At 32.3% G+C, this 23,033-nt stretch overlaps 1 protein-coding gene across 3 annotated transcripts in view; it reads left to right on the forward strand.

The window, feature by feature from the left end:
• The window catches only part of LOC114338119 (GTP-binding protein Rhes), a 108,289-nt gene that overhangs the window by 4,333 nt on the left and 80,923 nt on the right, over positions 1–23,033 (forward strand). The window contains exons 1-2 of one of the 3 annotated variants that reach the window (XM_050651274.1): positions 2,649–2,830; positions 11,211–11,244. The exons of 1 other annotated variant lie outside the window; for it this stretch is intronic. The gene's annotated coding sequence lies outside the window, so the exon portion shown is untranslated. Of the gene's footprint in view, positions 1–2,648; positions 2,831–11,210; positions 11,245–23,033 lie in introns of those variants that run through there. One more of the 3 variants, XM_050651273.1, reaches the window with a different exon arrangement.

Below are 23,033 nucleotides of genomic sequence, written 5' to 3' on the forward strand. Positions count from 1 at the left end.
ATTTTATAATAATAGTAAGTGTATTTAAAGTATTTTTGTATTAAATTTGTCAGTATGTATGAGAAATCTTGTAACCTGTCAAAGCAAAAGGGATATAGCTCAGTGGTAGAGCGTGTGAGCGGAGATCAAGAGGTCCCGGGTTCAAATCCCGGACGATTAATATTTTTTCAACGAAAATATTTCGTTTATAAATTCACAAAAGTGTGTGTGTGTTATTGCGTTGCCGCTCCTGCAATACTCAGATCAGATTTATCGATGGATTCTTATGTAGTTTTTTCTTCTGAATCCAAATCTGAAAACGGCATTTCGATATTTCTAACCATCTTCGAGATAATCGACCTCAAAGTCTAATATGTGACTCCACAATCGTTTTATTTTCTTCCGACACACTACACGTCCAGCTGAAATCGTTGCTATTAAGTAGGCTAGTTTTTTAATCTCGATTTGTTAAGCAAAGCATAGGTTCTAACAATAAAACACTGAAAATGTTTGTTTTCTATACTTCCACAAAATTTATTATAACTAAGTGACTACGCAGCTGTTTCGGCGGAGTGCCTTTCTCTATATCACTTGAGAAAGGCACTCCGCCGACACAGCTGTAGTCACTTAGTTATAATAAATTTTGTGGAAGTATAGAAAACAAATGTTTTCAGTGTTTTATTGTTAGATAAAATGAACTTCCATCAAGTAACGGTCGAATCCATCAATTATTTAAAGCATAGTTTATTTGCAAAGCATAGGTACATTTGAGTTTGACACTTGGTGAATGTCAAACTAAATTTTAAATTAAGTATTAACTAAAACATCAATGAAATTTGATAGTGAATTTAATTATTATATAAAATAAAGAGGATGTTTAAAAATGCAATTTGAGTATATTTTAAAATCAATAATTTATTAACAGCTTTAAAAAGGTTTATACGAGTATTCGGCCTCCCCTTTATGATAAATGGACTGTTCCATTATATAGTCGGTTCGCTAAACTCGACACAACAGGCTAGTGATTTTAGTAGGTAATTTTTTTGTTTTTGCGAATTTTGCCAAAATTACTAATTATTCAGTAATTATTAACTAATTAGTAATTATTTTTTTGCCAAATGGACAAAATTATTGACTAAAATCACTAACCAGTTGTGTCTGAGTTTAGCGAACCGACAGTATATGAAATAATATTGTTTGGTATAAAAAATTATGGTCTGATATGTGCAATTACATCCTTCTAATGGAAAAAAATATTCGAAGATTTTTCTCAAATTATGGATATCAACAACATTTTCATTTATTTTATTTTTAATTTGACGAAGAAAAGTTATTCATAAAAAGCTCTTCATGTTCTAAGATTTATTATGCAACCATCATGTAAAATTTTATTAAATAGGAGGTATATAAAAAATATGAATTTCGATCAAGAGTAAACTACCTTTATAGTTCATAACATTTAAATTAGAATGATATAATTGCACATTAAAACATAATTTTTAATTCTAAACTAATTTTTATAATAGCAATTTTCCATATTATGAATTAAAATAAGTAAATAAAGAAAGTTTTCGTTATGATAATGCTCGCATTTTGAGCTTGTTTTTTATATTTTTGGTATCGTTTTAATAAAAAAATTTTAAAAGTGGTAGGTAAAGCAAGTTAGTTTAATATTTAAATAAAATACAAATAACCTGTTAAGTATATTAATTTCGTTGAAATCATAATAATAGAAGTACAACTTCTTATGTGCGTAAAAGTACACACACACATTCTTTTTTTTATTTTTTTTATACATTTTATGATTGTGAATATATTTGTTATATAATTTTTTTCAGAAAATGCGTATCTAGTTTAAGTTTTTGCCAACAATTATTGTTCAGAAATCATTTCTTTGGCGCATTTTTCAATATGTTTGTGTGTGTTTTATTCTTTTATTTTTTAAATTTTTGGTATTGTTTTAATAAAAATGTTTGGAAAGTAGTAAGTATTAAAATTAGTTTAATATTTAAATAAAATTTGGACTCTAATAATTATTAAGCTATTAATCGATATGTTTCACAATTGTTATACCTACCCGGTGAAACTATAAAATTTAGAAAGTTAAGATTAATGTTAGATTACAACTTAAGAGATTCATTTGTGAATGAACAATATATAAATTTTTGAAAAGGAGTATAAGACAAGCCTTAAACCAAATTTTCAGCTAAATCCATGCAGTATAACAGAATTCGGAGCTAAGGCTCTATTTTACGCCCGAGTGATTGGAGTCATGGGCGCCCATATCCATGGGCAGGGGGGCCGTGGCCCCCCTAGCTTTTTGGGTGTCATAAACTATATATGGTTATCCAATGTATACAAAATGTACTGTGCAACATCTTAAAAAATTTTTATATGGGCGCCCGTGACTGTAGAATGGTTTTAAAAGAGGCTATATTTATATTCATTCATCTCTCTATTAATCAGCTGGTTAGACGGGCAGTAACCTGAATCTAAATTACCCCCTAGATACCAACAACCTGATCGATTCCGAGAAATTATCAGCGAACAAAGAGAAATTGAGGCTCACTACACAAACGTTAGATAGAACTCGGTCGGCAGCGGCATGCGGCATGCGGCATGGCATGGCAGTTCAACAGAACAGATTGAATGAAAGAGCGAGTGAGGCTCTCTTCGTTGGGAGAGGGTATATCGGACGGGCATCGGGCAGGACGCCGACGCCAGGCGTACTTCTTACAGCCGCAAATATGCGCGAATCCAAAACACAACTACTATTCCGCTTGTGAAGCTCGTGAAGTTGTAACGTACGGTATGTAGTGTCCGACGGGCTCGCCAGATTAATATAATGCAGGTAATACGATTTTTTGCATGCCCTATTAATGTAATACTTTCCGGATAATATTTTTGATGTTTCAAATCAACGGCGTTTCTGAACTAATTAATTATATTACGAAATATTTTAATATTCTTTTAGTTTTTTTTTGTTAACCGTTTATTCTAAACTTTTTTTTTGTTTTTGCTTCAAAAATTTACATTTTGTAATGAATTCAAACTAGAAATCATCATGTTACCAATTTTTATTTTGTATTAATTTTTTCTAGTCCAACAGGTGACAATATGCAGTGATACAAGAATTTTAGAGCTATTTTTTAGCGGTGTTTATTATGGTAATACGATGTTCTTCCTATTTGATCTTAACTTTTATTTTGGCCTATGTGTTGTTCTAAAGTAATTTCTTTTTGTCATATCATTTCTTAAGATATTATCTTTTTGGGATCAAACAAAAAATACTTTCTTTTTTGTGTGATATTTGGTCTTTTTGATCTAACGCTGTTTTTTTTAAATGACGATTTCAAAGGAAACAAAAGAAATAATAGTCTTTCTTAAAGTGTCTTCTTTATTAATGATGGCCCTAATTTCAGTAAGTGCTCTTTGTTTTTTGCTGTTCTTAATAACTAATGGGTATGCATGCTACTCCAGTATTTTACATTGTTTATGGTGAGCATTTTCTTCTCACTGTTTCTCTTTTTTCTTTAACCTTTCCTTCTGTTATTAGCCATCATTATCAACCCAGCAACTTTCTTTCATCTTCTTGTCATTAAAATCTTAAGATCTTCTTAAACAGCATCAATCCATCTTCTACGCAGCCATCCTCTACTTTTTCTGCATTCTGGGTTTGAGAATGTCAAAATCTTCGCATATTCGTTATCTTACATTCTACCAATGTATCCAGCCAATCTTAGTCTCTGCAACTTAACAAATTTCACAATATCTGCATCTTTGTATAGCTGATATAATTCACAGTGTTATATCTTCGACGCCATAAACCATTTTCATTTATACAGCCCCAAAAATCTTTCGAAATATTTTTCTCTCAAAGATACCAAGTACTCTCTCGTCATTTTGGGATAAAGTCATGTTTCAGCTCAAATATATCAAATCCGGTCTTATTCTTCTTATTATGCCGTCTCCTTTCGAAGGTTGGCGATGCGAATGGCAATTGTAGCCTTAGAAACTGCTACACGAAAAATTTCTGCGGATGAGAGGTCAAACCATCTTCTCAGGTCTTTCAACCACGAGTTATGGCATCTTACTACTGATTATTTGCCTTGTAATTTACCTTCCAATGTGGTTTGAAGTAGTTCATATCTTTCCCCTCTCAACATATGGCGCAAGTATTGTATTTTCTTCCTTGGATTAATCTTAGTATGTAATTCTTTTTGTTTGTTCATGCGCCGAAGTACCTTATTGGTTAGAAACTTTTTGTACCAGTTGAATTTTCAGCATCCGTCTGTAAATACCCATACATCTCAAAGGCATCTATATTCTTTTTTTTGTTTCAGATTCCAACTTTTACAATCATATAGCCAGACAGAAAACGCATAACATCTGATCATTCGAATTCTGAGGTCCAGATTAAGGTCTGATCTTGTAAAAAATAATGTTTTCATGTTCATGAGTGATTTCCTCTTCTTCTTCTTCTTCATGTGCCGTGCTCGATTATCGAACGTTGGCTATCAAATTGGCTATAGTAATTTTGTTAACGGCAGCTCGGAAAAGGGATGCAGAGGATCTGTTATACCATTCTCTCAGGTTTTTAAGCCATGACGTTCTTCTTCGACCTGGCCCTCTTCTTCCGTCTACCTTGCCTTTATTATTAAATGGAGTATATTATATCTCTCTGGGTGTCGCATAACATGGCCAAAATATTCAAGTTTTCGATTTTTAACTGTTCTGACGACTTCTGTGACTTTTCCCATCCGGTGCAAAACAACTTCGTTACGAACTCTATCCATCCAACTTATTCGTAGGATTCTTCGGTATACCCAAATTTCAAAGGCTTCCAATTTCTTGAGAAGAGTATCTGTTAAAGTCCAACCTTCGACACCGTACAAAAGAGTAGAGAACACATAACATCTCACTAATCTAATTTTAAGATTCAAAGTAATGTTGTTTCTACATAAAAGTTTCTTTATCTTAAAGAATGCAGTTCTGGCCTTCTCTATACGTATTCTAATTTCTTTGCTCATGTCCCAGTTCTCATTTAGATTACAACCAAGGTAGGTGATACTGTTAGTTCTTTCTAATTGTTCACCATAAGCTGTTACTACTTCCGGTTGTATTGGCGTCTTACTGACAACCATCACCTTGGTCTTTGCGGTGTTTAGCTTTGAGTCCATATTCATCACACGTTGTGGTAATCCTATTAATCAGATGTTGAAATTCTTCATAATTGCTCGCAATTAACACCGTGTCATCCGCATATCTCAAATTATTAATATTGACGCCATTAATTTTGATACCACATTGAGCATTATCCACTGCTTTATTGAAAACAAACTCAGAATAGATGTTAAATATTAGTGGGGACAAAATGCAGCCCTGCCTTACTCCTATTCGTATTTGAAGTTCTTCAGACGTGTCCCAGCCAATCCTGATGTTTGCACGTTGATGCCAGTAAAGATTTTTGATAATGCGTAGGTCTTTATCATCAATACCCACTTTCTGAAGAATAGCAATCATTTCCGTATGTTTTACCCGATCAAAGGCCTTCTCAAAGTCAATGAAACACATATAAACCGGATGTCCGACATCTCTGCATCTCTGTACCATAACCTGAATACTAAACAGTGCTTCTCTGGTCCCAAGGTTATTGCGGAATCCAAACTGTGTATCACCAAGCTGTTCTTCTATTTTTTGGTACATCCTAGAGTGCAAAATTCGTAGAAATATCTTTAAAACATGACTCATCAAGCTAATGGTTCGGTAGTCACTACATCTTTTCGCGTTTGCTTTTTTAGGTATCGTCACAAAAGTCGACAGCAGCCAATCCGTTGGTATATAGCCAGTTTGATAAACTTTATTAAAAAGATGAAGGAGAGATCTTTTACCTGAATTTTCGAAGAGCTTTATTATTTCATTCGGTATTTCGTCTGGTCCCGTCGCTTTTCTGGTCTTTGCTAATCTTATTGCTTGTTCAATTTCGTCCATAGTTATGTCAGGTCCTGTAACTACTTCGTTAATTGTGATTTCCTCGCTTGTAAGATTCTTGATAGGATTTCTTTTTTTGGGTTACACTGGCTATTGATATTTACTCTAAGATATTTTATGAACGTTACTTGCTCTATTATTTATCCCTTGGCATACAAATCTACGTTTATTGGTGTCTTTGAGAACACTAAAATATTAGTTTTATTAAATGTAAACCAAATATTTGGCTATGACAAACTACAGCATTTATTATATTTTGGAGTTATTGTGCGTTGCTTGCTATTAGGACTGTATCATCGGCGTATCTGATGTTGTCTATGCTGGTACCGTTAACCTTATTAGCTGGTACTCGTTAGACTCCGAATACAGATTGAATAATAGCGGTGATAAAACGCAACCCTGTCTCATTTGTAGATATATCTTCGGATGTTGTGTGCTCTATTTCATAATTGTTGCTGTTTGGTGTCAATAGTGTTCTGAGATAATTCGCAGGTCTTGCTCATCAATGTTGTTGTTCTTAGAACTGCGATCAACTTTTGATGGTTAACGCAGCCAAATGCTTTTCGATAATCGATAAAACATGCGTACACATCCACATTAATGTCTCTGGATCGTTGTGTTAACACATCTAAAGCAAAAAGAGCCTCTCGTGTTCCCAATGCGTTTCGAAATCCGAACTCAGTATCACTCATTTGGAACTCACACTTCTTGTAAATTCGTTATGGATGATTGTGAGAAAAGTTTTCAGGACATGAGACATTAAGCTTAATATTTGATAGTCTTTGGACTTTTTCGTTAATGTTACGAATGTGGATTTTAGCCAGTCTGATGGTATTTTACCTGTGTCATAATAATCTACAGGGTTAGTCACCACTAACGGGACGGAAGATTATAGCGACATGGTAAAAGATTTGAAAATATTTGTAAATTAATAGTTTGTAAGTTGATCAAAGCTACATTTTAAAATTATTTTGAAATATACAGGGTGTCGCAATAAATGGCGGCGTATCAAAGTTATATTTTTTCTTATGGAACACCCTATATTTCATTGCATTTTTTAATTGTCTGCAAAAAATAAGGTATAATTTCATAAGGCTTCCCTATATCTTGTACAGAGTGTTCTGAGTTATGTTGACTTTTCTTAAAATGTAGAGTTTTAAAAAAAGTCTTATTCTGAAGTTATTTAAGAAATTATAAAAAATTCATTTTACATCTAAATAGTTGGATATTGCTTGAATGTATTCCATGATTGATTATTATTCTTTTTCTCATGATCATCTTTCAGTGCGTCACAGTTTTTCGATTTCTCTCTAACGCATTAAATTGTATGTGACAGAAAAAAAGGCACGTCTGTGAATACTATGGTAATTATTCTAGTTTGGTGATTATTCTAGTTGTCGATAGATGGCGCCATAATCAAAAAAGAATTATTTATTAAATAAAATAATACTATTATCAATATAATCTGTACAATTTATAAGACTATACAAATGAAAGAAAATACCATTTTATAAATGCAATAGACACAATTGATTTGGTTTTATTCCAAATTGAAAATAAAATTTGACAACTGTCAGATTTAACTAAAATGTCACGTTAGAATAAATGTCATAAATGTGTATTATCACGGACTTACCTTTTTTTCTATAATTTGTGACGCACTGAAAAATGTTCATGAAAAGGAGAATACACATTTATTTACAGGTTGTTCACAATTTACAGTTTCATTATTAGATCATTTAATGTGTCATATGATGCTTATTTTAAATGGAACACCATGTATATTAGTAAATAATTAAACTAAACAAATTTACCTCTTTCGAATGATACATAGATGTCCTATACCTAGGTCTCATAGTTTTTGCGTAATTTACAATTCTTTAAATTCTTAATCTGTAAATCCATTTTAAAACAAAAGATGTGGTTAATTAATGTCATTGTATCGCATTGTCATTTCATAACAGTACGGTCTGGTAATTATCTTATAATTAATGTATTCCATGATTGATTATTACCCATTTATTTACAGGGTGTTCAAAATTTACAGTTTCATTATTGGATTATTCAATGTGTCATATGGTGCTTATTTTAAATAGAACACCGTATATTAATAAATTATTATACTAAGCAAAGTTCCTCTTTCGAATGGTATATGGATGTTCTATAACTAGGAGTCATAATTTTTGCGTAATTTACAATTTTCTTAAACGGTAAATCGATTTTAAAAATATTTATTTTAGAGTCACTCTCGATTTTTAAACCCATTATCTTGGCATAGTTGGTATAAACAAGTCTAGTTATAAATAAAAATGTACACTTTTAGCTGCTGATTTGTAAAATAAATTTTTTCGTTATTGAAAATAATTAAATATATAACAAAACAAATAATTTTATTAAAACAAATACATACATAATACAAAATGAACCACATATTACTATAAGTAAAAAAGTGTCAGTTATGTAATAGATGTTCAAAATGTTTGCTTTCTTGTGCAATACAACAAGCGATTTTATCTTTAAATGATTTGCTTACAAATTACGCAAAAATTATGATACCTAGGTATAGGACATCCATACATCATTCGAAAGAGGTAAATCTTTTAAGAGGTAAAGAGGTATAATTATTTATTAATATACATGGTGTTCCATTTAAAATAAGGATAATATGACATATTTAATAATCCATTAATGAAACTGTAACTTTTGAACACGCTGTAAATAAATGCGTAATCAATAATGGAATACATTCAACCAGTATCCAACTATTTAAATGTAAAAGTAATTTTTTTTATAATTTCTTAAACAACTTGAGAATAAGCCTTCTTTTAAAACTTTAAATTTTAAGAAAATCCAACATAACTCCGAACACTCTGTACATAGGTATAGGGAAGCGTTATGAAACTATATCTTATTTTTTGCGGACAATTAAAAAATGCAATAAAGTACAGGGTGTCCCATAAGAAAAAATATAACTTTGATACGTCGCCATTTATTGGGACACCCTGTATATTTCAAAATCATTTTAAAATGTAGCTTTTATCAACTTACAAACTATTCATTTAAAATTTTTTACAAATCTTTTACCATTTCGCTGTTATCTTCCGTCCCGTTAGTGGTGACTCACCCTGTATATGTATATCATTGAACGGTGCCGTCAAGGCTTTTACGTTCGTTGTCTGCAATTAATTTAAGAATTTCGATTTTGATATTGTCTGGACCTGTGACTTTTCCGTTTATCTGGATGGATCTTTGCCTGTCTGGCTATGTCCTTCCATTCGGATATCTCTTGTGCCCTTCTTATCTATTGTCTTATGTTCATGATTTTCAGGCCGTCTCCACGTCATCCAACCATATCGTTCTAGTCTTTCCTTTTTTCGTCTTCTTATCGGCTTCCACTGTAATATTGCCTTTGTTGTCTTTTCATCGTCTTGTCTCTGCCATGACAGTCTTTGACTTTTCAGAAAGCATACTGGAGGGACGCCGGTGTTCAACATTCCTCCATGGAGAGTTTGGAGTAGTTCCAATGTCTCTTTCCAGCGTTTTGCACTTGCAGTAAGTTCAATGTGTCGCTAAGCCTTCGATAGCTAAGAGGAGAACTTTTAATGAACCGTAAGATGCTGTAATTCTGGCCTGTTGAATTGTTAATGTAAATAAAACACTTTCTATTTTGCTATGACTGTAATGAAGTTGAAAAGGGCAAGAAATAGAATTTTACATGTGAACAATTGAGTTAACAACTTATCCGTGAAAGACGCCACTACACATATATTTACACTTTGTACCGGCTTTTTGCTAATTGCGGCGTGAAGAATTCTCTTCGAAAAAGCGTAAATGAAAAGAGGTTTTTGCGTACGTTCTTAATGAGTGTTGATAGTTGACTGACTGTTGCACCCCGCCCTTTCATCCCGTTAACAAATATTTCCGTTGGGTGCTTTGGGTAAAAGAGAGGGCGGAGATTAACATTCTTGGAAGTTTTCTTCAGGCACTGCGTAATGAAATTATTTATGGTTGTTACAGAGGCGGCGCGGAAATTTGTTGTTGGTGAAATAGAATTTATTTTGGGTGGAGAATACAGTTCTCCAACACATACAATATCGTAACCTTCATTAAATTCATTAACCTCGTTGTTCTCCTGATTCTCCAATATGCCGTCTTCCTCTTGCACCGGGCCATACACTTTTCTCAGGATTTTTCTCTCGAATGTCCTGAGTTGGGCTTCATTCCTTTTCATCATTACTCAGGTTTCATAACCATAGGTTAATACGGGTCTAATTAATGTTCAGTAGATAGTCATTTTGGTTATTTTGTTTAGTAATTTCGATGTCATCAATTTCTTGTTAGCATAGTATGTACGGTTCCCGCTGAAAATTCGTGCATTAATTTCGCTACTTGCGGAATTTTTCTGGTTGATTTCTGTGCCCAGATATGTGAAGGCATCCACAAGTTCAATAATATTATAGTTATCTATTGCAGTCGCGTAACAAACTCCGTCGGGCCCCCCTGCAGAATTGGAAATGGGGCCCCTTTAAAAATTTACTAAATGCGACATGTGTTACTAATACCTATATGTCGTTAGAGCCCAGTAAATGAACGTAAAATATAGCAATACCGTGTAATTTTTCAGTGTCACCACCGAAGTGGTCAACTCAAGACTTTTCGAGTTATTTATGAGTAAAAATGTTTATTCTTCAACAAACAAAACACGTTTTTAGGCGATTTTTCGCAAATAGTTCAAAGAGTAAGTATTTGATCGAAAAGAATATTGTTAGCAAAAATGTAGCTTATAAAAAATTAAACTAAAATGAAGTTTATCGACCCAGTAAAATAAAAGTTGTGGATAATGAAAAGTTTTTCTTATACGTAAAATTCCAAATCGAATATTTTAACGTGAAATACCCAAAAAATGAAATACTTTTCGTGGAAAGCTCATTAGAACTTTTTTAAAGTGTTTAAAAAAACTTTATTGAAGTTATACTTCTTTACCGGCGATATGAGGGTGAATTTTTATATGCTAAAACCTATGATCCCGGCGCATGCGCATTATAACTTTGTTCTGATTGGATGTTCAAATGACATGTCAAAAATTATTCAATATGGCGGCTGTGGCACAGCTGTAGTTAGATTATTTATGGTTGTTGCGTTTTAAAATTTGTGTGAAAAGAAACAACAAACAAAAGTTAGTTAATAGTTATACTGCCTTTTTAAATAGTTTTCATATACCTATATTTTTGGAATTTTAGACTATTTTGGACAAGGAAAACTCATTCTAATTTGGTAAGTAGTTTTTATTATAATCATATTGTAATTATACATTTGGATTAGGTTGAAATACAGTAGAGCGTCGATTATCCGAACTAATTGGGGGTCATAGGTGTTCGGAAAACCGATTTGTTCGGATAATCGAACTACAATATATTGATACATATTTATAGTCATACAAATTTATCCACAAGTGAATAAAAGCCATATTTTTATACCTACATATTTATTTATATCTTGATAATGACAACTAGCAACTAAACAAAAAAGTGCAGTCTTTGCAACAATATAATTATTTTTGGATACAATATTGAAGAAACTTGAAGATATTTTAAGCGTCAATTACTAACGCTTGCTCGGTATTCGAGTGCGGGACGCGGGAGTCGATAGTTTGAATAAGCGGTCGTTCGGTTGATCGACGTTCGGATAATCGACGCTCTACTCTACATTTATTTTCTTAAGAATGGGGATTTTAGAGAGAAATTCCAAATTAGGTCCGATTTTTATTTTTAAATTATGATTTTTTGGCGTAGATTTATTTATCTAGTAGGTATGTAATGCTTTGATTTACATACTTAATTTGATTACCAACAAAAGTTCTACCAATCTTCATCTAATATATTGTTTTCTTACCGTTTTGTTATAGTTTAATATTTTCTTCCACAAAATTTAAACTACATAATTTAATTATATTCAAAACAACTGTCAAACAGTAAAACGTTCAGTTACCCTATTTTTCCACATGACAAATAATGTGGAATTGGACGAGTGAGTCTAGGCTTCGATTACGAATCAAAGCGCCTCGAAATTTACGGGTTCGATTCCCGATGCAAGTTTTTATTTTTTTATGCATTTTATGATTGTAAGTATATTTGTTATATAATTTTTTTTTCAGAAAATGCGTATTTAAAATTTTTGCCAACAATTATTATCGTTCAGAAATCATTTTTTCTTTGTGGCATTTTTCAATGTGTTTGTGTGCGTTTTATTCTTTTATTTTTTTAAATTTTTGGTATTGTCTTAAAAATCACATAATATGTAGTAGAAGTATAACTTCTTACGTGCGTACAAAGTACACACACATTCTTTTTTTTTATTTTTTACAAAAGTTTCTAGCTTCAAACCTAAGCCAGTTACCGTCAAAATAATGTTAATCCCATTTTTTGGTAAAAGAATTGTGAAAATGTCCCCCTATTTAGCACCCAAAATTACGTAACTTTTTTATATGACCTGTAAGTTTCACAGGTTCAAATTACTTATTTTTGAAAGGGTTCTAGTTGAAAGGGCTTGAACGAGTCACTAATCATAGTCACAGCCATATCTTAACCATTTTTTGCCTTAAAGAATAAAGCCAACATATTTATAAAAGCAAAACCTACATTTCTTTACTCTTTAAGATTTTTCGTATCACTAATACTTTTTAAGTCATTTTGAAAAAAGGCATTTTTCCAAAAAAAACTTTTTTTACTATAAAATAAATTTTTTTCAAAAATAAGAACTTTGAAACGGTCTAACTTACTTCATATAAACAATAAATATTTAAAGTAAATGGATAACGATAAATTTTATTTGGGGTGCGAAATAGGGGGAGATTTTCACGATTTTTTTTTACCAAAAAAGGGACCAACTTTATTTTGAGCGTAACTCGTATACTTTTGGTGCTAGAAACTTTATAAAAAATAATAATAACATTTAAAAAAGTTTTAATAAGTTTTTCCCGAAAAGTGCTTCATTTTTTGGTTATTTCAGGTTGAAATATTCGATTTGGAATTGGACGAATAGGAATCATTTTTCATGAGCTTCAACTGTGCTTTTACTGTGTCGATAGACTTCATAAATAAGTACACCATTTTTTTGTATCTTATATGCTACATTTTTTCTACCAATATTTTTCGATATCTAATATTTAATTCGATAAAATACTTATTTTTGAGTTATTTGCGAAAAACCCGTCTGAAAACGTGATTTTTTGTTGAAAAATAAACATTTTCACTCGTAAATGACTTAAAAAGTATAAAGAAAACATAGATAAAGAAACTTCATGGAACAAAAGTTGCTTATAATTAGTCAATTTATACATTTCCGGACTTATTTTAAACGTATGTTTTTTACCCCAAGAGGTGGTGTCACCCCCGAAGTAGTAAAAGCAACCAACGGCATAAGACTAACTTTGAAGTGGAGTGTAACTAGAACCTAAATCCAAATTGTCAAGCGAATACGTACGTCCTGACGCTGATAATTTCACTCCAAAACTGTGATTTACTGAACTCTTGGTGTATTTATGCATTGTTTATGACGACTTGAATTTTTTATCTTTATTGGTGTAGAATAAAATAGAACAAAAATTACTAAATGATTACATTAGTACATAGTATTTTTCTATGAGAAGAACAACTTTCTTCGTGCACTACTATCAGCGAATTCTACAATTTTAATAATTCGGATGGGCAACTTAATTTTTAATACTGCACTGCTTAAAAAACGTATAATATAATATGCGAATAATATAACAACACATGTTTACATATATTAGACGAAAGATGGGGCCCCTGACATATTGGGGCCCCCCGTAAATTTCAGGCTGCGGGGGCCTCTGTTACGCCTCTCAATAATTGTATGTATCGAAATACTAAACGTAGGTAGATATTAAAGAGGAAACCTATTTCTAGATTTAGAAATATTGTTCTAAAATTCAGCAAATTGCAATTCTCAAATCTTTCAATAGTCACGTACAGAGCATGAGAGCATTATAGTTTATTGCCGTTACCATAAAAGTTCGAGAGACCGGAAAGGATATATACACACGTAAAATAATATATAACACGTAAAATAATATATAACAGATTTTTACATAATGTCAGAAAAGATGGGGCCGCTGATCGATTGGGGCCCCCCGCAAGCTTCATGCTGCGGGGGCCTCTGTTACGCCCCTGGTCTATTGTGATATAATTTTCATTGTCAGGTATTCTTTTGACGGTCATGTACTTCATTTTTTCTTCGTTTATGTTAAGCCCCCTTTTTAGTGCTTCATCAGGATCAATTTCTTTGAACGCTTCCACTAGTCGTGGCGTGTTCCTACTAATGATAACTAACTACATCGTCTGCATATTATGCAGTAATTCGTACTATCTTCGTGTCTATAAGGCCGTTTACAGTGGTTTTTCTGATGACTGACTCAAGAACTAGGTAGAATAGCATGTTTGATAGAGCGTCTCCCTGTCTCACTCCCATTATGATGTCAAACAGGGGGTTGGGAGGTTCACTTCTCGATCTACTCTGACTGCGGATTTTGAACCCTGCAATGTCATTTTTATGAAGCTGATATAATTATTAGGTATACCTAGATTACGACGGTCTTCCAGCATTTTGTCTCTTTTCACACTATCAAAAGCTTGTCTAAAGTCAATATACATAATATAGTTCTATGTCGCATTCGTAAGCTTTTTCTTCTATAGTTCTTTGGTCAAAGGTATACCTATTTGTTAATTTGGATTCTTTGTTGAACATTTGATGGTTTTTAGCAACCAATATATAATAAGTATATTTGGTTTTTTCTTAGTATATAAGCCCTACTACAAATTGCTGCATTTAAAAGGTTTGTAAACTTTGTCTCTTATTTTTGTTCTTGAATATAATGAGATTAGGTATAGCTACTATACGTTCATTAGTTTAAATAAAGTTATTTGACAAATATCGATTACTATCATAATATCTAGTAGATAACATTGTTAGTGGTGTAGGTATTAATTAAGCAGTTGCTTACGGCGTTCATCAACTAAAAAGTTAATCTCCCGTGCTATGTCCATCTATTAAGTTTCGATGAAAATTCATGTTGAACATAATACTGTGAACGAGATATTCCTCGAAGGGCTTCGTTATTGGGATAATCGTGATTATATTCTTTATAAAATTCTCAAGATGTATCTTATAGTTGCATTTAAATAGGAAATTAAATTATTATCTAGTGTTTTAAACGAAATCAACAGAGTGTGCGTATGCGTACCTTGTACGCACGTAAGAAGTTATACTTCTATTTTTGTGATTTCAACGAAACAAATATATTTTAAACATTTTAATTTTTTATTTAAATATTAAACTAATTTTAATACTTAAGATAATACCAAAAATTAAAAATAACGTTAATACGTCATTTGTTATGAACTGAAGCGTCGTCCCCGCAATTGCTTTTCTCGTGAGGAATCGCATAAACTCTAAAACCGTTGTTTTTCGACAAAAAATTATACTATAATTCTTTCATGGGCTATAAATAATAGCCTTTCGAGTTTCTGCTGTATTTTCGTCATATTTTAAAATCATTAAAAATGGTAAATTCTCGATAAATAATGTTAATCCGTCATTTTTTGACGAACTGGAGCCTCCCAACAATTTCATTTCCCTTGAGGAATCGTAGAAAATCTAAAAACGCTGGTCGGAAGGGCCGTCCGAGAACTTTATCGTACCGATCTATTATCGTTATCGTACTAGATACTGGCATTCTATAAAAATAACAAAGTTACTCGTTATTTTGATATTTTAGAAACACCTTGTATACTTGAAAATATTTTATGGTTCTACGCATCATTAATTCCCGCATTTGAGAAAATGTTCGGGGACACACTATAAATTATTGCAAAAATTAATAGAATATTAGTCATACTTTCATTTCAAATTAGTCCATTTTTCTGAGAAATTAATAGTTTACAATATTTGCATTTTACTGCATGGATTGTAATGAAATTTTGGTAGTAGCCCAAAGCCCAATCTCCTAATTCAAAGTCTATCCTATATACTATGGCGCTTTTATCATGGGGGCGGTTCTCACCACTTCTCGGGGATAGAACATTTTTATTTTCGAATTGCATGGAGCAAAAGGAAGAATTTTAAGAAAATTTAAAAATGCGCTCTATAATTTGATCTTATTTTTTTCACCCGTCCAACTTTTTTAAAGTAGAAATAACACTATATTAAGAGGTATTGCAAAAGAAAAACAATGCATTTAAATTCTGGTGAATGAGGGGTTAAATGTATGTACTTCTCATTTTTTCTTAAAGTACATTAGTCATATATTTTTTGCACCATATCTCGCTTAGTTTGAATGTAACCGACATTTAACGGTGCTCGTTTTAAAGGCCTTTTCAAACACTACAAAAGCATGAGCACTTTGAGCATGCACCAAAAAACAAACTCTTTTTACCTACCATATCTCTTTTTGTATTATAAATAGAAAATTTACGAAGGAACGAATCTCTTTGTTATTTATAATTAAAAAAGAATGTGTGTGTGTACTTTGTACGCACGTAAGAAGATATTCTTCTATTATATAATAGGTAATTTAAACGAAGTAAATATACTTAAAAGGTTATTTGTACTTATTTTATTTAAAAATCAAACTAACTTTCTTATCTACCACTTTCAAAAAAGAAGAATATCTTCAAAAATTATATAATAATATACTTACAATCATAAAATCTATAAAAAAAGAATAAAAAAATAATAACTTGCTTGGGGCTTGAACCCACTTCACGTCTACCGCGCCGTACGAAAGTTGACGCCAATTCAAACTGCACCAAGCTCTCGTATACGTCATGTGGGAATATACACAAACTAAACGTTTACACCATAAATTTATATGAATTTAATAAAATTATTAGTTTGATTTTTGTCGAAATAAAATACAACAAAATATAGAGTAAGAAAACGATATATGAGATGAAGATTTGTAGAAAGTTTGTTCGTAATCAGATTATGTAAATTAAAGCATTGCCTACTAATAGGTAACTACATTATTTTGTTTACATTTTCCAAATAGATAGGTATTGAAACTATTAGGTATTTCCAACTGAAACATTTAGAATTACGTACCTGCGGCTTTTCAAAACTATTTAAAAAGTCACTATAATTATAAATTTGATTTTATTTCTGTCCACACATCAATAAAAACTAATATTATACAATATTTTTGTTTACCGATAACCTCCATATTGAACAATTATTGACAGATCACTTCAAAATTTCAACACCCAATCAGAGCCCGTAAAATAAATAATACCATACTGTCGGTGTGCGCATGCGCGGGGATCAATCAAATTTTACCCTCAATCGATTCGCCGCTAAAGAAGAATATCTTCAAAAAAAAATTTATATAGTGTTTTTAGTTTGATGCATAGTTTTTAAGGTATTCACAAAAAACCGTCCGAAAACGTATCATTTTTAAATGAAAATGGCCAATTTTCAACTACGCATAACTCAAAAAGTATTGAGTTCTCAAAAAAAGTATAGATCAGTTTTTGCTTAAAAATAGGTTCTCTAGCCACTTCCATGCTTATTTTGACCAATAAATTTTCCACCCCCTTGAAGGGGTGGGAATTGCCCCAAGATAAAAGCGCCATAGTATATAGGGTAGATTTTGTTTCTTGAGCTATTCCCTACTTACTGTGAAAATATCAAGTACATCTATGTAGTAGGATGGAATTCGGAGCCAAATACCCTCATTGACTGCCCTATAATAATGCTCTGCTATGATCGCGTGAGAGGGGACACCCACAAGATTCTAGCAAAATTTCAATTTTCTGTAACTTTTCGAGTTTTTGAGTTACAGCAACGAGTTTTATGTCATTGGAAAGATAATTTTACATTATTTCAAAATATGTAAAAATATACAGGGCGTATGTAAAAAATTAAGATTTTTTTTCATTTCCGGTTAAACCGTAAGCCATATTGTGGGTAAAATTAATTGTACTAATAGATAACAAAGTACTATATATGTTTGCCAAATTTCAAATTTTAATTTCTATTACAGAGGTAGTTACGGGCACTCGAATATTTTTTTATAAAAAATTCATAACTCCCCTCCTATGACGAGTTAGGAAATCTGACCAATGTTATTCAATTTAGCGATAGGATATCAAAAATATGTCAAAAAATAAACAAATTCCTTGGAGTCATTTTTGAGAAAATTTAGTTCAAATTTATGTCAAATTTTGACCCCTTAAATATAGGCAACCCATAACTTTTTTTGAAAAACGATAATATTCTTGTTATAGTCCCATCTTTAGGCTATATAAATGTTTTCAAATTAAATTTATCTTAAACAAGTTTTTAGATTGGTAGGGAAATGTATCGGGTGGGCGGTCGGCCATGCTGGCCGCTATTTTGGATTTGGAAATGTCAAATTCCGTATTTCTATTTACCTATCGATGAGCTAACTTTAAGTTAAATTTCATTCATTTCGGTCAAAATTTGCAAAAATGGGCCCCAAATAACCCCCCTATTTCGGCCCCCCTTTGAGAGAATTTTTTCAAAAGCTTAGTTTCTCGACAAAATTCTCTTAAACTTACTCATACCGAATTTCATCGAAATCGGTCCAGTAGTTTTTGCTGGGAGGTGGCGACATACGTACGTACATACGTACATACTTCCGACATGTTTTTTTTTATTTGCTTTTTAGACTCAGGGCTTTTTAGACTCAGGGGAACTCAAAACGTCGAAAAAAAGTGAAATCGGAAAAAAAATTTTTTGCACGATCCTATAACTTTATCTATTATACTCATACTACGTATGTAGTACGATAAAGTAAAAACTTTCTACACAATTTTATTATAAGTTGGTATAACTTCAAACGTGCGTACAAAGTACACACAAATTCTTTTTTTTTTCTATATTAATAATGTTATTCTGAAGCTATTTCCTTGTGGCATTTTTATAATCAACTATTTTTAATGGGAAATGAGCCACAATTTTACCAAAAAAATGATTTTATTAACGTTTCGAAGCCCAAATCGAGTTTCGTTGTCAAAATACAAAATACTACTAAAATAAACAAAAATTTTGTTGCTAAGTAAAAACATTCTTCTAATAATTTATTTAATCTGACTCATTTATATTGGCAATTCATACGTATATTATACATTTTAAAGTAGAAGACTTTAAAATGATATTGCCAATATTTATGAGTTGCGTTCTTGGGACGACTTTACTAAAAGATAGTTCATTCGATTACATGAAATCAATTCCAATTCAAGAATATCCGTCACAAAAATTTGGGCATTATTTAATGTTAATTAAAAATTTCATATTAATTAAAAATAATGATATTAAAAATATAATAAATAAATAATATTAAAAATTATTTTAAAATTAATTAAAAATATTAATTAATTAATATAATAATGCGTATAATAATATAATAATTTGCGTCTCAAAAGGTGGGTTCATTGTAGGGATGGCGGTTTTTGACAAAACACCGGTTTTCGGTTATACCGGTTTTTTTTGCTTACGGTTTAACCTAGCGGTTATAACCGGCCGAAAAAAACCGGTTTTTGGAAAAACCGGTTATCGGTTTTTTTAATCCAATAGGTTACAAAGTTACATTTACAATGAACTTTAGTTTGCGATACTCCATTCGACTCGATATCAATATGATCAAAATTAGTACTATCGAAACAACATCAATATCAATATAAATAAAACACAATTTTTAATAAAACCATTTTATTCTATTAATTAATATATTTATTTATTATCTAAAATACCCACCAATTTTCCTCTCTTCCCAAACTTAAAAAATTCCCCAACCATTTCAACTTATAAAAAATTTCCCAGACTCTTTGAAATGGGATTTAAAAAAAATAATATGAACATAAATATTTTACTTAAAACTAAATTGGATAATGCAATTTATCTTTTATTTTTACTACCAACAAAAAAAAATTATCATGTATTACTTTTAACACGTTTGTATATTTGTAGAATAGGTACATTTTAACTCATTTAATACTTCCTGTATGCGTGTATCGTTTTGAAAACGTAGCGAAATTCTTGGAGATTCGTATTCCTAATCAGTAATACGATATGCATAGTCAGAGCATTATTTTTGGTAATCAGAAAAAGTCATTCAACCACTTTCAATGTCAAGAGTTATCAGTTTAGTGTGAAAAATAGATGATGTTTGCATCTAATTCAAACAGACACTTCTTATGTAAATATTATGATTATAGATACCTTTTCAAGGAAATCTTATAATAAAAATAACTGTTTCTGGCTGATGTGAGATTGCACTTTCAGTTTGCTTCTGTATTTATAAAATAAAATAAAATTTGAATTATGGTTTTGTTGGGAATAATTACTTGAGAATAATAATTATGATTGGGATAAAAAATAATACCTAACCTAATCCTAATCACCGTAAAAACCTAATAACCGGTTTTTACTTTAAAAAGAAAAAACCGGTTATAACCGGGACAAAAAAATAACCGGTAAAACCGGTTATTGCGAAGTAAAAAAACCGGTTTTAGGTTTAAACCGGTAGGTTTTTCCCATCCCTAGTTCATTGCATCGCGATGTTTGGCCTTAAAAGAGGCAGAATGTTTATATTCCCTTCAGAGTTGTGACTGCATAATCTTCACTGATGATGCATAAGGATGCTGAAATAGTTGCTATATGGAGATGGTAGTCCAACTCTGAATCGAATATAAACAAAACCTGCCTTGAACCCTTTTTAATCTAATTAATTAAAATTAAAAATTTAATATTAATTAAAAATATCCATCACAAAAATATCCGTTACGATTTGGGCTTCGAAACGTTAATAAAATCATTTTTTTGGTAAAATTGTGGCTTATTTCCCATTAAAAATAGTTGATTATATTAATAAGTCCAAAAATATATATAAAAGCTATTTAAAAAGTCATTACAACTATAAACTCACTTTTGTCTCTGTTCTCACAACTTTTAAAACACACAGCCGCCATATTGGATAATTTTTGACATGTCATTATTGGAATACCCAATCAGAGCTAACGTATAATGTATCTGTGCGAGACACCAACAATTTTGACGAATGAATTCGCGCACATTTACATTCTTTCCCAATCACGCCTAAAGAAGTATAACTTCAAAAACAATCTGTACAAAGCAAAAGTACACGAAGAAGCACTGACGTTAACAATAAATACAGTAAAATTACAGTGAAAGGTAGCAAAGAGGGAAGCAAAGCTAAAAGAAGAATACAATATAGCGGAATTAATAATAAACCTCTGAATTAGAATGAAAAATATAAATAAAAAAGAGTGTGTGAACTGCATTGTATTCGACGGATGGCTAGGAGGAATATCAGTCGGAGGCCGAAAAATCAGCAATCTCCGCTATGCTGACGACACTTTAGTACTAGCATCATCAACAAATGAACTTGAATACATCATGTACAGACTAGATACTATTAGTCGTGAATATGGACTTAAAATTAATGCACAGAAGACCAAGGTAATGATAATCGATTGAATTAGAAATAACCAGCCGGAAATACGAAACGTAGCGGGGTTTGAATTGGTAAGCCGTTTCAATTACTTAGGTTCTGTTATCACAAACAATGGTGGATGCGAAGAAGAAATACGCCGACGCCTTACAATGGCCAGATCAGCAACGGTCAAACTCACTAAAATATGGAAAGATACGGCCATAACCAGGAACACGAAACTGCGCCTGGTACGGACGCTTATCTTTCCTATCGCTACCTATGCTTCAGAAACTTGGACCATTAAAAAGTCCGACTCACGACGTATAATGGCCTTTGAAATGTGGGTATATCGTAGAATGATGCGCATACCCTGGACAGCACATCGCACAAATATCTCAATATTATCAGAATTCGACATCAACACTAGGCTTACCACCATCATCAACCAAAATATATTGAGGTACTTTGGACACATTACCAGACGAAGAGAAGGCATGGAGAGGTTAGTGGTTGAAGGCAAGGTAGAGGGTAAAAGAACTCGAGGAAGATCGCCACTGCGATGGTCAGACCAAATAAAATGCGCCACCGGTTACTCTCTGTCTGAGGCAGCACACCGCGCCCAGGAGAGAGAAGAATGGATAGCAACCATTCGTCAAATACCATAACGTCACCACATCCTTACGAAGGATAAAGGACAGAGGAGGAGGAGGTGTGAACTCATGTAAGTACGTCAGAAGTTATACTTCTTCCATCTCACTCTCTGATCAAGCAACTGATGATTTCGTTATACATTCTATTCTATTGTCGGTTCCTCTAGTTCCCTGTATGTTCGTCGCATCCAATCTTCTTCCGTGTTTTTGCCTCCATATATAGTTCTGAGCATTTTCCTTTCTCATCTTTCCAATTTCTCCATATTGGCTTTTTTCGTTGTCCATACTTCGCTACCATACGTCACTGTGGACCTTATTCCGTTTTATATATCCTTAGCTTTTTTTTCTCGATACATATTTGGATTTTATTAGTGGTCTTAGGCTTTCCCCTGCATCTTATAAGTACTTGGGACATAAGAAGAGATAACCAAACGTGCGAGCTCCCACGTCGCATAGCATTAGCCTGGGCAGTGTTTGGTAAACTGAACTGTATGTATTTAAATCGGACTTACCCATATGCCTGAAAAGGAAAATCTTTGACCAGCCTGTGCTGCTGGTACTCACTTATGGAGCGGAAATATTAACACTCACAAAAATGGTAGTGAACAAGATTCACAAAACTCAAAGGGCTATGAAGCGTCAGATGTTGGGTGTCTCCTTGAGAGACCGAATCCCAAACGAAGAAATACGTCTTAGAACAAAAACTACAAACGCTCTCGAAAAAATTACGTCGCTAAAGTTTAATTGGGCAGGACATGTCGCTAGATTGTCAGACAATCAGTGGACAAAACGTATTGTGGAGTCCACGTCGAGTGGAGGCCACGAGAAGAAGCAATACGGAGCAGAAGACGCCCACCAACCAGATGGACCGACGATCTGAAGCATGTTATCGGTAACTGAATGCAAGCCGCACAAAACAG

Source organism: Diabrotica virgifera, chromosome 5 (assembly GCF_917563875.1).
Source record: "Diabrotica virgifera virgifera chromosome 5, PGI_DIABVI_V3a".
NCBI lineage: Eukaryota > Metazoa > Arthropoda > Insecta > Coleoptera > Chrysomelidae > Diabrotica > Diabrotica virgifera.